The sequence below is a fragment of the Sardina pilchardus genome, chromosome 2 (genome assembly GCF_963854185.1).
Source record: "Sardina pilchardus chromosome 2, fSarPil1.1, whole genome shotgun sequence".
NCBI lineage: Eukaryota > Metazoa > Chordata > Actinopteri > Clupeiformes > Clupeidae > Sardina > Sardina pilchardus.
The window spans coordinates 13,316,393-13,332,973 of NC_084995.1; the positions used below are offsets into that span (position 1 = coordinate 13,316,393).

The 16,581-nt window shown below is 40.5% G+C and overlaps 1 protein-coding gene across 1 annotated transcript in view; it reads right to left on the reverse strand.

Moving 5' to 3' along the window:
* Positions 1-240: 240 nt before the first annotated feature.
* Positions 241-16,581, reverse strand: part of rab12 (RAB12, member RAS oncogene family) — a 203,909-nt gene continuing 187,568 nt past the window's right edge. The window contains exon 7 of the transcript XR_009936195.1: positions 241-287. The gene's annotated coding sequence lies outside the window, so the exon portion shown is untranslated. The remainder of the gene's footprint in view (positions 288-16,581) is intronic.

Consider the following 16,581-nt stretch of genomic DNA (forward strand, 5'->3'; position numbering starts at 1 on the left):
TTTGTATTTGTGTTTGGAGTATGTGTCTCATACTCCATCCATTTAGCCGCGCAGGAGTAGGTGCTCTCTCTCTCAGCTCTGCTCTCTCTCTCCCCCTCCCCCGTCATTCTCTCTGTCTCTCTCTCTCACGCACGCGCGCGCGCTCGCGCGCGCACACACACACACACACACACACACACACACACACACACACACACACACACACACACACACACACACACACACACACACACACACACACACACACACACACACACACACACACACACACACACACACACACACACCTTGGGGCAGCCGTGGCCTACTGGTTAAGGCTTGGGGCTTGTAACTGGAGGAATGCCGGTTCGATCCCCAACCAGTCCACGGCTGAAGTGCCCTAGAGCAAGGCACCTAATCCCTAATCAGCTCACTACTCTGAGTTAATGTGTAATTCACATGGAGTATTAGTAAGTGTGTTTGTAGTGACAGTCACATACATTTTTTTTATGTTGTTTGATTTGATGTTGATTGTGTGTCTCAATAGCACATTAATGATAGTGGTTGACACATAGTTTTACCTAAAATATTATGAGATGAGTTTACATATATTAATACTCATATGAACCTACGCTGAATTTTGACTTTAACCACATTAACAGAAAGTGAGTTATTTAGGTTTTCATATGAGGATGTCTCACTCTCCGATCCTTCTTGCCCACGCATTCCTTTCGCCTGTTACACACAGAACTACATTCAAACACACACACATTACACACGCGCGAGCTTCCAAGAGAGCTACATTCAAACACACACACATTACACACGCGCAAGCTTCCCAGAGAGACACGCACACACATCCTCGCCCTTCCCCCTTTTGCCTCTGCCCTGCCTCTCTCTCTCTCCGTCTCCCTATACTACTACCTACTATCTTAGCCCCATGACCCCCCTCTTTCGCATGCCCCCCCACACACATACACACTCTCTCACTCCCTTCCCATCCCCCATGTCTCTGTATCCCAGCCCCTTTCTCTCCCTTCCTGATATGAGTAAAAATCATGAAAATAAATGGCCAGAATTGAAATGAGTCATGAATGACAGTGTGATGCAAAGTGAAAAGTAAAGAAAAGATCATGTTTATAATGATTTTATTTGAGTTATATATTGTATGCATGTTAAGCAGTGGTAGTAAGGAGGCCGACACGTGACAACCCAACCTGAGGATGAGACAAGGCACCACAGTCCTGTAACTTATTTGCAATGTGTGTGTGTGATAACACCTTGGTTAAGAGATCTGAAACTTTCCTTAATATTAGATAATGATTAAAGAAGGGTTAAGAACACTCTGTCATGTTGTCTGTTGTGATTGACACATACATTCACAAAAATGAACCAAATTTGGTGGGCTTATTTGTTATTGCTATTGCTAGTCAGAGACAGAGCTCTGTCCTAGGGTGTGGCTTAGGGACTCTATAGCGCCACCTAGTAGCACGTTATCTGTTGTGGTTGACACAAACATTCACGAAAATGAACCAAATTTGGTGGGCTTGTGCGTTATTGCTATCGATAGTCAGAGATAGAGCTCTGGCCTGGGGTGTGGCTTAGGGACTCTATAGCGCTACCTAGCGTGTTGTCTGTTGTGGCTGACACATACATTCAGGAAAATTGACCAAATTTGGTGGGCATGTGTGTTGCTCATGCACAGGCCCACCAACACGCACATGTTGCTTTGTTAGATTCCGAAATGTCACAGGTCTCCACACCGCAGGTGCTCGGGCCCGCCATCGCCGCTTGCGGCTATATTTATTATTATTATTATACTTCGATTCCTCTTACTCTTAACTTTTTCGCCCTTTTTCACCAACTTGACATGCACTAAAACTCTTGTAATTTGGCATCTAGATGTGGAATTGTTAACTGTACTTAGAGACAAAGGTTTGGCCTAGGGTGAGGCTCAGGGACTGTATAGCGCCACCTAGCGCACCGTCTACTGTGGTTGACGCATACATTCACGGAAATGAACCAAATTTGGTGGACATGTGTGTTGTATTATTCTGAACAAGTTTTACATTTAAACTATATAGTGAATCTTAGAAGAATTTGAATTATGTGAGATTTTCTGATTTTTGCACATCATGTATTTTGAAATACTTCTCCTAGACGGTTTATCGAAATTATGTCATTTAAGCACTAAAATGATCTTGAGGGGTTGCCTGAGAGGAATTGCGACCAGATTTTTGAATTTCAAAAGTATATTGAAATGGCGAAGGTTTGAATCTAGGTGTCTTATAAAAGAAACAAAAAGTTGGTGTTATAGGCAGAAAACAGTGACTAATTTGGATGAAATTTGATGGAGTATTAGTTAGTGTGTTTGTAGTGACAGTCATATACAAAGTTTTGAATTTGGTGTTGTTTGTGTTTTTTAAAAGCGCATTAATGATTGTGGTGGACACAGTTTTAGCTAAAATATTTTGAAACGAGTTGATGAATAATTATAATCATATCAACCTATGCTGCAATTTTGATTTCAACCATGTTAACAGAAAGTGAGATATTTAGGTTTATAAGGTTTTTATAGGTCTCTGTGCCTAGCCGCGCATGGTCTTGCTCCCTCACTGTGGCTCACCCACTCTACCACTCCTTATCTGTTTCCCTCCCCCCACAGTTCTTCCCACCCCTCCCCTCTTTCCCAGCTGGATGTCTCTCTAACCTCCCCCGCTTTCCACACAGAGACTCAGACACAGACACAGACACACACACACACAGACACACACACACACACACACACACACACACACACACACACACACACACACACACACACACAGGTTTGAACCTAGGTGTCTTATAAAAGGAACAATAAGTTGGTGTTATAGGCAGAAAGCAGTGACTAATTTGGATGAAATCTAATGGAGTATTAGATAGTGTGGTTGTAGTGACAGTCACATTCAAGTTTTGATGTTGTTTGGTGTGGTTGTGATTTTGTCACTTATAATAGCATATTAATGATTGTGGTTGACACATAGTTTTACCTAAAGTATTATGAGATGAGTTTACAAATACTAATAGTCATATTAACCTATGCTGCAATTTTGACTTTAAACACATTAACAGAAAGTGAGTTATTTAGGGTTATTTGTTTGATGCCCTAGGGAATGAAACTCAATTGTCTGTAAAAGTCTCTCACTCATTTGACATTCTGTGGTCGAGAGCACTGTCCCGCCCACTACACCATGTGATTTGTTAGTCAGTGCAGATCCAGGCGACCCCATAGAAGTCTCAGTCAATGTAGCTCTATACTGAGTGTTTTCGTGGATTTATATCGTGGAAACAGTGCAATCATTTTGACTTTTTGTCTACGGAGTTATTCTTGAAAGTAAGGTAACAGTTTTGTTGAAACGCAACTTTGCAAGCTATTTGATGCGGTTCAATAAGTTGGCTAAAGCGCTCGTTTCTTCCATCTAGCTAACTCCAAGTGATGCACGTTATAGTGATATGGTATTTACTAGCTAGTTTATCTCAGCTTACAAATAGAGCCTTGATAGCCTAGGTGACAGCCTAACTAGGCCTACTGAAACATAATCCAAACAGTTCTAAACAGTTCTAAAATGTAACGTGAAGTTCAAATGTGTCACTGTTTGGGAGTAGCCTGCCGTTTGGGAGCTAACGTTATAGCAAGGCAGGTTTTTGTCACGTTCGGTAATTAACAAGTCCCAGTGCGATAACGAACGTCAAATAGCCTATTGTAGTTGGTCTTGTTTGAAAAGGTCTAGCGGAAAACACAACAGGCACCTAGGGCCAGCCGTAGTAAATTCGACCTGGTTTTAAATCTTGGCCTAAGCTAGCTAGCTAGCTAGCTAAGCTAGCTCGCTAACTCCAATTGATGCACGTTAGCGATATGGTGTTTACTAGTTTATTTTAGCTTACAAATAGAGCATTGATAGCCTAGGTGTCAGTTTAACTCCTGAAACATAATCCAACTTTTGACAGATGTAAAACGTAATGAGAAGTTCAAATGTGTCACATTTTGGGAGTAGCCTACCGTTTGTGAGTGGAAGCTAGCTATAATGCCTTTATTAGTGGAGGACGTAAGTTTGAAACCACAACGAACTTAGCTGCTACTCTGCCTAACTGAAGGAGGACGTTTCTCCATGGACATCTAGAAAGCAGGAGAGAAGATGACAGAACTAGAACTGGCCGTCTGCTTAGCTTTCAATCAAGGTAAGAACATTTCCCTGCAGTGCAAGGCAGGTTAATGTTATTCAGTTGTGGTGATTAATTGCCTTTAAATTGAGTGAACCATCTGTCTATTCAAAATAATCTAAACGTTTCCCCTATCTGGAAATACGTTAGTTTGGTGCCACCGATTCATATGAGCAGTCGTGCAATGTGTGTGTGATCCAATTGAAACCATACGAGGCTAGAAACAACCATATTTTTCAAACGTTTGATTCTTGCAACTATACATATGCAAGCAGCATAGGCAGACTGCCTAATCCTAGTTTTTGAAACGATTGAAGATGGTATGAACATAGTTTATCCCTTTGCATGCGTTTGCAAACATGCTCTGGGTAGACTTCAAAACGTTTTTTTAATTATTTGATCTGCCATCACTAAGCCTAGTTTAATTAGACTATAGGCCTATGCATTAATAACCTTGCCTATGATGGACTGAGAAATTTGCTGTCGACGTTAGGCATGAAACGGTAGGCTCAAATTATTTATTTAAAAGAGGTAATTTATGAAGTTGTTGTTGGCTTTGCCACGCGTTCGCATCCAGTTTGACGTGTCCGGATTTTCCGATAATGACAGCAATATCGTGATGGCAATATTGACTTTTAATTTCTGCGCGTGTAAACTAGTCTAGGCTACAGTGCCTGAAGTTAGCTGTGACAGACTAGCCTACTGGTTTTCATAGTTTTAGCCACAAAGCCTGTCTACCCTAGGTCAACTGAATTGTTTAGTTATCACCTTGTCATTTCGCGTTTTTCCAGCCTTATCTCCGTGCGCCCCATGTCATTCAAGACGTCATTCAAAACATATTTCGGGATAGCCATCTCACTATGAGAAAACGTATGACGACAGTGCTAAGAGATTAACACATTGGCATGCTTGGTAAACTTGTCTTGCACATAATATTGAGCTGATTTTTTTTAGTGAAAATGGCCTGTAGCATTGTGATGATAGATGAAAAAAGTCGCCTATTTAAAGGCACAGTTTGAATTTTAATCCTAGCTCTCCATTTAGTGTGTGCACTTGAACAAATGATGTAGCTTATAACAGTAGGGCCAGACATTTGTTTTTAGGAGGAAAGGTGATGGACATGTTACTTTGGAAGGAGAGGGAGTGGTGCAATTTGATTTTCTTTGGAACTTAAATATCATCAAGCAACCTCTTCAAACAGCATCAATATATCAATAGGCCTATTCACTATTATATTGTACAGGACTAGAGCTAGAGGACTAAGGGGGTAGGCTATATGTTATCAAGTAGGTCTATATTAAAACATGTAGTCAACATTATAACTAGGGATGTAACGATTACCGGTGTGACGGTAAACCATGATAAAAATGTTGACGATAGCAATTACCGTGTTCATTTCAAATATCATTATTATCACGGTTGATACTACGGTGTGGTAACCGCGTGTTTAATTCCTCCCAGCTTTATCCGAGCCTGATTTTGACACAAGCTGAAGGCAACTATGAAACAAAACTTTACCTTACTAATTCTGTTGTCTAATTGATGGATTTAATCATGATTCATAAGGCTACACCTGCTTTTAAAGGGTGCAACATTTTCACCCCAAAACGTGCGCTGTATCATGTAGCCACTCTGCGTCTTTTTATGTAGGCCTACACGTTCACATTAAATCTAGGCTATTCCAGTAACGTTATCAGGAGAATGCCGTGAAGTTTTGTTGAGCGCTGGGTGTCACTCATTGGATATAGCAGATATACCAAACTCCAAATCATAAGTTAAGCTATAAACAGCCAACATTTCCAACCAAGGAGCACAATGGTAACCTACCTACAGTAGGCTATGGAATTTAGTTCATTTAGGCCTACTGTAGTGTTTAGTTCAATTTCCGAAAAAAGCTACACAGCCTATTGGCAAACTTTTAACATCTTGAGAGAGTTCCATCAAGGTAACTATCCCGTTAGCTCACGCGTCATGTCTATCATTAATGTAGCCTACAGTAGCCTAGTGCTCACCAAAATCATAGAAGTTAACATTGCAAGACACTTATCTTTTCTATGATCCCAGCAATATTTTCTTTGACTTGTTAATGTTTTGAACATTCATTTTATTCAATGAAAACGGATATCCTTGAACTATGCATGACTACTTTCCAAAAACCGAATGAAGGTTAATATAATTAGCCTACTTCACGTATCTCTTAAAGTGGCAGGCTCTCAATTAGACCTACACAACATTAAAGTCATTAAAGACAAGTGTAAGAGTTTAAAAATCAATATGAAGTATTCAAAATATTTTTAGCTATAAGTAATTATGCAGATCCTAACATATTCTAAACTATTAGCAAAATATATAAAGTGAATTCAAAATATGCAATAAACAAGACAAGCCATTTTCTGTGTGTGTGGAGGGTTGAGCAGAGACTAGGATTGCCACTGCTGTGAATGATCAGTATCCTGCTGAAGGCAATGAGGGTTTGCCTATATTTTTAATGTAATAAACACTGTCATACTTTTTAAAACTAATATTTCAGCTTGTCTACACCCATCAGCGCTTTCTTAACATATTGTACACACAATTTTTAAAACCGCGATAACACCGAAAACCGTGATAATTTTGGTCACTATAACCGTGGGGTTAAATTTTCATACCGTTACATCCCTAATTGGGGGCCAAGCAGCGAAGCTGCGAAGGCACCCATTGTTTTTCTATTTGTTCTTATTATTATTATTATTATTCTGCCATTGAAGTCAATGGCAGCCCATAGAACCAACTGTTGAAAAGTTGTGAAATTTTGCACACTGATTAGGGACAGTCTGATAATTCATGTGACCAAGTTTCATGTCGGCAGCTCAAGCCCTCTAGCGCCACCAACAGGTCAAAGTTGGACTTGCGTTCACACAAGTAACTTTTGACCACTCAGGCCAATTTTCAAAAGTCAGGTGTCTATGGAATCCTTGGACCTGCCTGAGTTCAACGCACCCTGTGACGTCATTTTCCGCCATGATGGATTTTCCGCCATTTTGGATTTTATCAAAAACACTTAAAATGTATTGGAGGTCACAATTTTACACTGATTTTCACCAAATTTGACACATAGCATCTTTAGACCAAGACTAATACAGGCCTTGTTTTTCGTCTTCAGAACTTTTACCGTTAGCCCGTAACAGCCAATCGAAATTCGCGGCGAAGCCGCCAAACAGGAAGTTGGCTCATATTTCAGCAAACCTTGCACGCATCAGAACCAAACTTGGCACATGGACTCAGGACCCCATCAGGAGGAGGCTCAAGAAATTTGGTGAACTTTGACCTCTAGAGGGCGCTGTAATTAGCAAAAAGGCATTTTGGCCTGTAACTGTTGATGTGTTTGGAATTTGAACTTGCTACTGGTGTCTGGTTATACTGTGGGAGGTCCTTAGGCTGACCCAGCTCAATTTGTGACATCAACCTTTTTCATTCGGCCGCCATATTGGATTTAATCAGAATCCCTTAAACATTTCCACAGGACACAAAATGTATCCGATCTGCACGAAACTTCACACAGATGATCTTCAGTCGGAGTCTAATATATCCCTTGCTTTTCGGAACAATATCTTAAACCGTTCGCCTGCAACAGCCAACCGAAATTGGGGGCGAAGTCGCCAAACAGGAAGTGGGCTCGCATCTCGGGCAATCTTGGGTTGTTTGACATGAAAATTCTTGTGAATGCTTAAAACTATATACTTGACTTAACAGCATTGAGTTACCGTGGCAACTCTGGCCTTTTGCCTGCCTGCTTGGCCCCCACATTGCTGCTTGCAGCTATATTTATAACTTTATGTTGGTTTAAGTGAAAACAAAGCATGTCATGAACTAGGAAAATCCATGGTTCTACATCATTGTTGGCAAAATGATCATGATAGCTGCCCTACATATTTCAGCCATATCTGGTTTAGTCTTGAGTAGGCCTAGGCTACTTTGCTATAAATTAGTCGTAGACTTATTACAATATAGTCTATGTATATCTATATATATCGAGGGCTGAGAACCACAGGGCCTAAGTGACATTTCACCAACTTTACAATAGAGCCAAAACAAATCTAACTGCTTATGTTCACAGTTAAAGACCTTTGGTTTTTGTTTTTGTCAATCATTTAATATTTATAAATAATTGTGTCAGCTAAAAAGAGCTCATCAAGAGCTTTCAGGTGATATAACTCAATTTTGACCAAAATGTCACTTACGCAACTGCCCCTTTGGTTCTCAGCCCTCGATATATGTTATAATGTTTATCACAGTTTATAAACAGTTCTCATAAAAGTCATCTGATGTTATCATTTAAGGGGTCATTTTTGAAAACTTTCTCCTGAGGGTGCTGGGTATATTTTCCTCTTTTTTGTCCTTTGCCAATCACACCCCTGAAATATGGTGTGAATCAATCTCATCGAGTGCTGTCAGTAAGAAAAAGAACAAGGAAACTTGATATGACAGAGCAGCAAACACTCATTTTCTATGCCCCATTCAGTTAACCTAATGATAGTTGCTGGTTCAGTATTCGGCTAAGGTTGTATCAAATTTCCTGGTTCTTTATCCTACAGTGACCTCAAACAACAGGGCTTTGAATTTGTTCACACACAATTTCAATACTGGAAAACTGGTCTTGAAAGTCCTTAAAAAGTGCTTGAATTTGGCCATGACAATGGTGTACAAAACCTGTGCATGTAAATTTAACGGTCTATCGTAGCAATAACAGCAACATTTTCTTTTATTTGGACTTCGAAAATACTTTTTATGAGGAACATTTAAAACCCTTGAACTAATAAAGTAAATTAAGTGAGAGGAAGTGTGCAGACCTTTTACTCTTTTTTTGAATATTTAAAACCCTACAATTTATCTTCGTGGCAGAAGGCGTACTTTAGAAATTTCACAGACAAAATTGTTTTTGCTACCCCTAGTCAGAGACAGAGCTCTGGTCTAGGGTGTGGCTTAGGGACTCTATAGTGCCACCTAGCAGATTGTGTTGTGGTTGACGTGTACATTCACGAAAATGAAGCAAATTTGGTGGTTTTACGTGTTATTGGTGTCGCTACTGAAAGATAGAGCTCTGGCCTAGGGTGTGGCTTAAGGACTAAGCGCCACCTAGTTTGTTGTCTGTTGTGGTTGACGTGTACATTCATGAAAATGAACCAAATTTATTGGACTTCTTTCGTATTGCTATCGCTAGTCAGAAAAGGCGCTCAGGCCTAGGGTGTGGCTTAGGGACTCTATAGCGCCACCTAGCGTGTTGTCTGTTGTGGTTGACACATATATTCACGAAAATTAGTCACATTTGGTGGGCATGTGTGTTATTGCTACAGCTAGTCAGGGACAGAGCTCTGGCCTAGGGTTTGGCATAGGGACTCTATAGTGCCACCTAGCACGTTGTCTTTTATGGTTGACATTGACACAATTAGGTAGGCTTGTGTGTTATTGCTACCGCTAGTCAGGGACAGAGCTCTGGCCTAGGGTGTCGCTTAGGTACTCTATAGTGCCACCTAGCATGTTGTCTTTTGTGGTTGACAAATATATTCACAAAAATGAACCAAATTTAGTGGGCATGTATGTTGCTCATGCACAGGCACACCAACCCACACATGTTGCTTTGTTAGATTCCGAAATGTCACAGGTCTCCGCACCACAGGTGCTCGGGCCCGCCATCGCCGCTTGCGGCTATATTTAGGGCCCGAGCACCGAGGTGCGGCCACTGAAAGTGGCTGCACCGTAGGTGCAAGGCCCTATTGTTTTTGCTCAGATTATTCTTATTATTATTATAGTATAATTATCTTACCAGTAACATTTTTCACCAACTTGGCATGCTCTAAAACTCTTGCAATTTAGCTGGCATATGTAGAATTGCATTTGATACTCAGACACAGAGCTGTGGCCTAGGGTGTGGCTCAGGGACTCTATAGCGCCACCTAGCGCGCCGTCTACTGTGGTTGACACATACATTCACGGAAATGAACCAAATTTGGTGGACATGTGTGTTGTATGAATCTGAACAAGTTTTACATTTAAACTATATAGTGAATCTTAGAAGAATTTGAGTTATGATTATGATTATGATTTTTGCACATCACGTATTTTGAAACACTTCTCCTAGACGGTTTGTCGAAATCATGTCATTTTAGCAGTAAAATGATCTTGAGGGGTTGCCCAAGAGAAATTGCGAACAGATTTTTGAATTTCAAAAGTATATCGAAATGGCGAAGGTTTGAACCTAGGTGTCTTATAAAAGGAACAAAAAGTTGGTGTTATAGGCAGAAAACAGTGACTAATTTGGATGAAATTTGATGGAGTATTAGTTAGTGTGTTTGTAGTGACAGTCATATACAAAGTTTTGAATTTGGTGTTGTTTGTGATTTTTAAAAGCGCATTAATGATTGTGGTGGACACAGTTTTAGCTAAAATATTTTGAAGCGAGTTGATGAATAATGATAATCATATCAACCTATGCTGCAATTTCGACGTAAACCACATTAACAGAAAGTGAGTTATTTAGGTTTTCATATGACTATGGTCTCTCCTATCCGCTCCTTGCTGCCCGCGCGTGTTACACACAGAACTACCTAGCCGCTCCCTCACTGTGGCTCACCCACTCTCCCCCTCCTTGTTTCTTTCCTTCCCCCCACAGTTATTCACACTTTCCCCTCTCTCCCAGCTGGATGTCTCTCTCTCCTCCCCCGCTCTCCACACAGAGACACAGACACAGACACAGACACACACACACACACACACACACACACACACACACACACACACACACACACACACACAGAGTCAAGAATGACAGTGTGATGCAAAGTAAAAGGTAAAGAGAGAGAGAGAGAGAGAGAGAGAGAGAGAGAGAGAGAAAGTAAACTTAGAGAACAACAGAGAAACTACCATCATGATATTGTCGTTATATAATCAAAAACTATAAAGATGATTATGAAAGATGTATGTTGTATGCATGGCACAGTAGTGGTGGGGGAAAAAATCGATTCTGTTCAGTATCGCAATATTTTGTGCACACAATTAAATCGATACTTGTACTCAAAGTATCGCAATACTTAATTATATAATTTAATTATCCATTTTACTTTTATTTGAGTCGAGTTTACTCAGGGTTTACTCTGATCACATTAAATTAGCTTATTACGCTTATAAGGGGGGCACGTGTTGTGGTGCTTCATTGTGCATTCAACAGCAATAATAAATGAAAATGGCTTCACAATCACAACCTGTTGTACACAACACTCTACACTACTTTCACATCGAAAAAGGTGGGTGTATTTTGGTTTTCAACAAAAAGTGAATAGTAAGGACCTCGACATGCACCATGCCATTGCAAAGTAAGTTGAACAGTGTTATTTTCCTAATTTTTTGTAATGACTTAGAATAATATGAGAGACATGAATAGCAATATATCGCAAAATCGAATTGCAATACTTGGTGTATCGCAATATGTTAAGAATCGCAATATTATCGAATTGTGGCCCAAATATCGCAATAGTATCGAATCTGAATTTTTTTGCCAATTCCCACCCCTATGGCACAGTACCTTGACATGCTTCTCTTCAAGCCTTCAAGCCTTCAAAAAGATCATGTGTATAAAGATTTTATTCAGGTTAAGTCATTTTTGTGATTGAATTGGGGACTGACCCAAGTTCCCAAGTTCTAATCCTCATAAAAATTTGTCTTTGCCTTGTGTGTTGCCACCTCTAGTCTGAGACAGAGCCCTGGCCTAGCGTGTGGCTTAGGGACTCCTGGTCACTCACTCACTCACTCACTCACTCACACACTCACACACACACACACACAATATTATTATTCTCTCTTCGTCTTAGCCCGTTTGGCCGTTTCACCAACTTGGCATGCTCCAAAACTCTTGTAATTTGGCAGGCATATGTAGAATTGCATTTGATACTGAGAGACAGAGCCCTGGCCTAGGGTGTGGCTCAGGGGGTCTATAGCACCACCTATCGCGCTGTCTGTTGTGGTTGACATGTGCATGCATGAAAATGAACCAAATTTGGTAGGCAGATGTGTTGTATAAATCTAAACAACTTTTACATTTACACTACATAGTGAATCTTAAACAAATTTGAGTTATGATTATGATTATGATTTTTGCACATCATGTATTTTGAAACACTTATCCTGGACGGTTTATCGAAATCATGTCATATGAGCAGTAAAAGGATCTTGAGGGTTTGCCCGAGAGGAATTGCGAACAGATTTTTGAATTTTCGAAGCATATCGAAATGGCGAAGGTTTGAATTATGGCGTCTTATTACGAAACAGGAAGTTGGTGTTATAAGCAGAAAATAGGTTATAAATTGGATGTAATTTGGCAGCTACATGTGGAATTGCTTCTGCTAGTCAGGGACAGAGCTCTGGCCTAAGGTGTGGCTTCGGGACTCTATAGCGCCACCTAGTAGCACGTTATCTGTTGTGGTTGACACAAACATTCACGAAAATGAACCAAATTTGGTGGATTTATGTGTTTTTGCTATCGCTAGTCAGAGACAGAGCTCTGGCCTAGAGTGTGGCTTAGGGACTCTAGAGCGCCACCTAATGCATTGTCTGTTGTGGTTGACATGTACATTCACCAAAATGAACCAAATTTTATGGGCATGTGTGTTATTGCTATAGTTATTCAGAGACAGAGCTCTGGCCTAAGGTGTGGCTTAGGGACTCTATAGCGCCACCTAGTAGCACGTTATCTGTTGTGGTTGACACAAACATTCACGAAAATGAACCAAATTTGGTGGACTTATGTGTTATTGCTATCGCTAGTTAGAGACAGAGCTCTGGCCTAAGGTGTGGCTTCGGGACTCTATAGCGCCACCTAGTAGCACGTTATCTGTTGTGGTTGACACAAACATTCACGAAAATGAACCAAATTTGGTGGATTTATGTGTTTTTGCTATCGCTAGTCAGAGACAGAGCTCTGGCCTAAGGTGTGGCTTAGGGACTCTATAGCGCCACCTAGTAGCACGTTATCTGTTGTGGTTGACACAAACATTCACGAAAATGAACCAAATTTGGTGGACTTATGTGTTATTGCTATCGCTAGTCAGAGACAGAGCTCTGGCCTAGGGTGTGGCTTAGGGTGTCTATAGTGCCACCTAGTAGTACGTTATCTGTTGTGGTTGACACAAACATTCACGAAATGAACCAAATTTGGTGGATTTATGTGTTTTTGCTATCGCTAGTCAGAGACAGAGCTCTGGCCTAAGGTGTGGCTTAGGGACTCTATAGCGCCACCTAGTAGCACGTTATCTGTTGTGGTTGACACAAACATTCACGAAAATTAACCAAATTTGGTGGACTTATGTGTTATTGCTATCGCTAGTCAGAGACAGAGCTCTGGCCTAGGGTGTGGCTTAGGGACTCTATAGCGCCACCTAGTAGTACGTTATCTGTTGTGGTTGACACAAACATTCATGAAAATGAACCAAATTTGGTGGACTTATGTGTTATTGCTATCACTAGTCAGAGACAGAGCTTTGGCCTAGGGTGTGGCTTAGGGACTCTATAGCGCCACCTAGTGCGTTGTCTGTTGTGGTTGAAACATACATTCACGAAAATGAACCAAATTTGGTGGACACATGTGTTATTGCGATCGCTATTGAGGGTGTGGCTTAGGGACTCTATAGCGCCACCTAGCGTGTTAGCCGTTTTGGGTTGACATTTACATTCACAAAAATGAATCAAATTTCATGAGCTTGTGTGTTATTACTGCCGCTAGTGAAAAACAGCTCTGGCCTAGGGTGTGGCTTAGGGACTCTATAGCGCCACCTAGCGCGTTGTCTGTTGTGGTTGACACATACATTCAAGAAAATTGACCAAATTTGGTGGCCATGTGTGTTGCTCATGCACATGCCCACCAACACGCCTCATGTTGCTTTGTTAGATTCCGAAATGTCACAGGTCTCCGCACCGCAGGTGCTCGGGCCCGCCATCGCCGCTTGCGGCTATATTTATTATTATTATTATAGTATAATTATCTTACCAGTAACATTTTTCACCAACTTGGCATGCTCTAAAACTCTTGCAATTTAGCTGGCATATGTAGAATTGCATTTGATACTCAGACACAGAGCTGTGGCCTAGGGTGTGGCTCACGGACTCTATAGCGCCACCTAGCGCGCCGTCTACTGTGGTTGACACATACATTCACGGAAATGAACCAAATTTGGTGGACATGTGTGTTGTATTATTCTGAACAAGTTTTACATTCAAACTATATAGTGAATCGTAGAAGAATTTGAATTATGTGAGATTTTCTGATTTTTGCACATCATGTATTTTGAAATACTTCTCCTAGACGGTTTATCGAAATTATGTCATTTAAGCACTAAAATGATCTTGAGGGGTTGCCTGAGAGGAATTGCGACCAGATTTTTGAATTTCAAAAGTATATTGAAATGGCGAAGGTTTGAATCTAGGTGTCTTATAAAAGAAACAAAAAGTTGGTGTTATAGGCAGAAAACAGTGACTAATGTGGATGAAATTTGATGGAGTATTAGTTAGTGTGTTTGTAGTGACAGTCATATACAAAGTTTTGAATTTGGTGTTGTTTGTGTTTTTTAAAAGCGCATTAATGATTGTGGTGGACACAGTTTTAGCTAAAATATTTTGAAGCGAGTTGATGAATAATTATAATCATATCAACCTATGCTGCCATTTTGATTTCAACCATGTTAACAGAAAGTGAGATATTTAGGTTTATTAGGTTTTTATAGGTCTGTGTGCCTAGCCGCGCACGGTCTGGCTCCCTCACTGTTTCCCTCCCCCCACAGTTCTTTCCACCCCTCCCCTCTCTCCCAGCTGAATGTCTCTCTAACCTCCCTCGCTTTCCACATAGAGACTCAGACACAGACACAGACACACACACACAGACACACACACACACACACACACACACACACACACACACACACACACACACACAGGTTTGAACCTAGGTGTCTTATAAAAGGAACAATAAGTTGGTGTTATAGGCAGAAAGCAGTGACTAATTTGGATGAAATTTAATGGAGTATTAGATAGTGTGGTTGTAGTGACAGTCACATTCAAGTTTTGATGTTGTTTGGTGTGGTTGTGATTTTGTCACTTATAATAGCATATTAATGATTGTGGTTGACACATAGTTTTACCTAAAGTATTATGAGATGAGTTTACAAATACTAATAGTCATATTAACCTATGCTGCAATTTTGACTTTAAACACATTAACAGAAAGTGAGTTATTTAGGGTTATTTGTTTGATGCCCTAGGGAATGAAACTCAATTGTCTGTAAAAGTCTCTCACTCATTTGACATTCTGTGGTCGAGAGCACTGTCCCCGCCCACTACACCATGTGATTTGTTAGTCAGTGCAGACCCAGGCGACCCCATAGAAGTCTCAGTCAATGTAGCTCTATACTGAGTGTTTTCGTGGATTTATATCGTGGAAACAGTGCAATCATTTTGACTTTTTGTCTACGGAGTTATTCTTGAAAGTAAGGTAACCGTTTTGTTGAAACGCAACTTTGCAAGCTATTTGATGCGGTTCAATAAGTTGGCTAAAGCGCTCGTTTCCTCCATCTAGCTAACTCCAAGTGATGCATGTTAGTGATATGGTGTTTACTAGCTAGTTTATCTCAGCTTACAAATAGAGCCTTAATAGCCTAGGTCAGTGTTTTTCAACCACTGTGCCGTGGCACACTAGTGTGCCGTGACACATTGTTAGGTGTGCCGTGGGAAATTATCCAATTTCACCTAAGTGGTCTAAAAAAGAGTGAATAGAAATAATTTTCTTTGTGTTCATTTGATTCCTATTCAAGACACTTTGACAAGAATGACTTGATATCGTTATTGCGGGCTACAGATTTTTATTTCATTTCATTTTCAGTAAAATTTCATTTTATTTAACATTTTCGGCTGGTGGTGTGCCCCAGGATTTTCTCAATGAAAAAAGTGTGCCTTGGCTCAAAAAAGGTTGAAAAACACTGGCCTAGGTGACAGCCTAACTAGGCCTACTGAAACATAATCCAAACTTTTGACAGTTGTAAAATGTAACGAGAAGTTCAAATGTGTCACTGTTTGGGAGTAGCCTGCCGTTTGGGAGCTAACGTTATAGCAAGGCAGGTTTTTGTAACGTTCGGTAATTAACAAGTCCCAGTGCGATAACGAACGTCAAATAGCCTACTGTAGTTGGTCTTGTTTGAAAAGGTCTAGCGGAAAACACAACAGGCACCTAGGGCCAGCCGTAGTAAATTCGACCTGGTTTTAAATCTTGGCCTAAGCTAGCTAGCTAAGCTAGCTCGCTAAGCTAGCACGCTAACTCCAATTGATGCACGTTAGCGATATGGTGTTTACTAGTTTATTTTAGCTTACAAATAGAGCATTGAT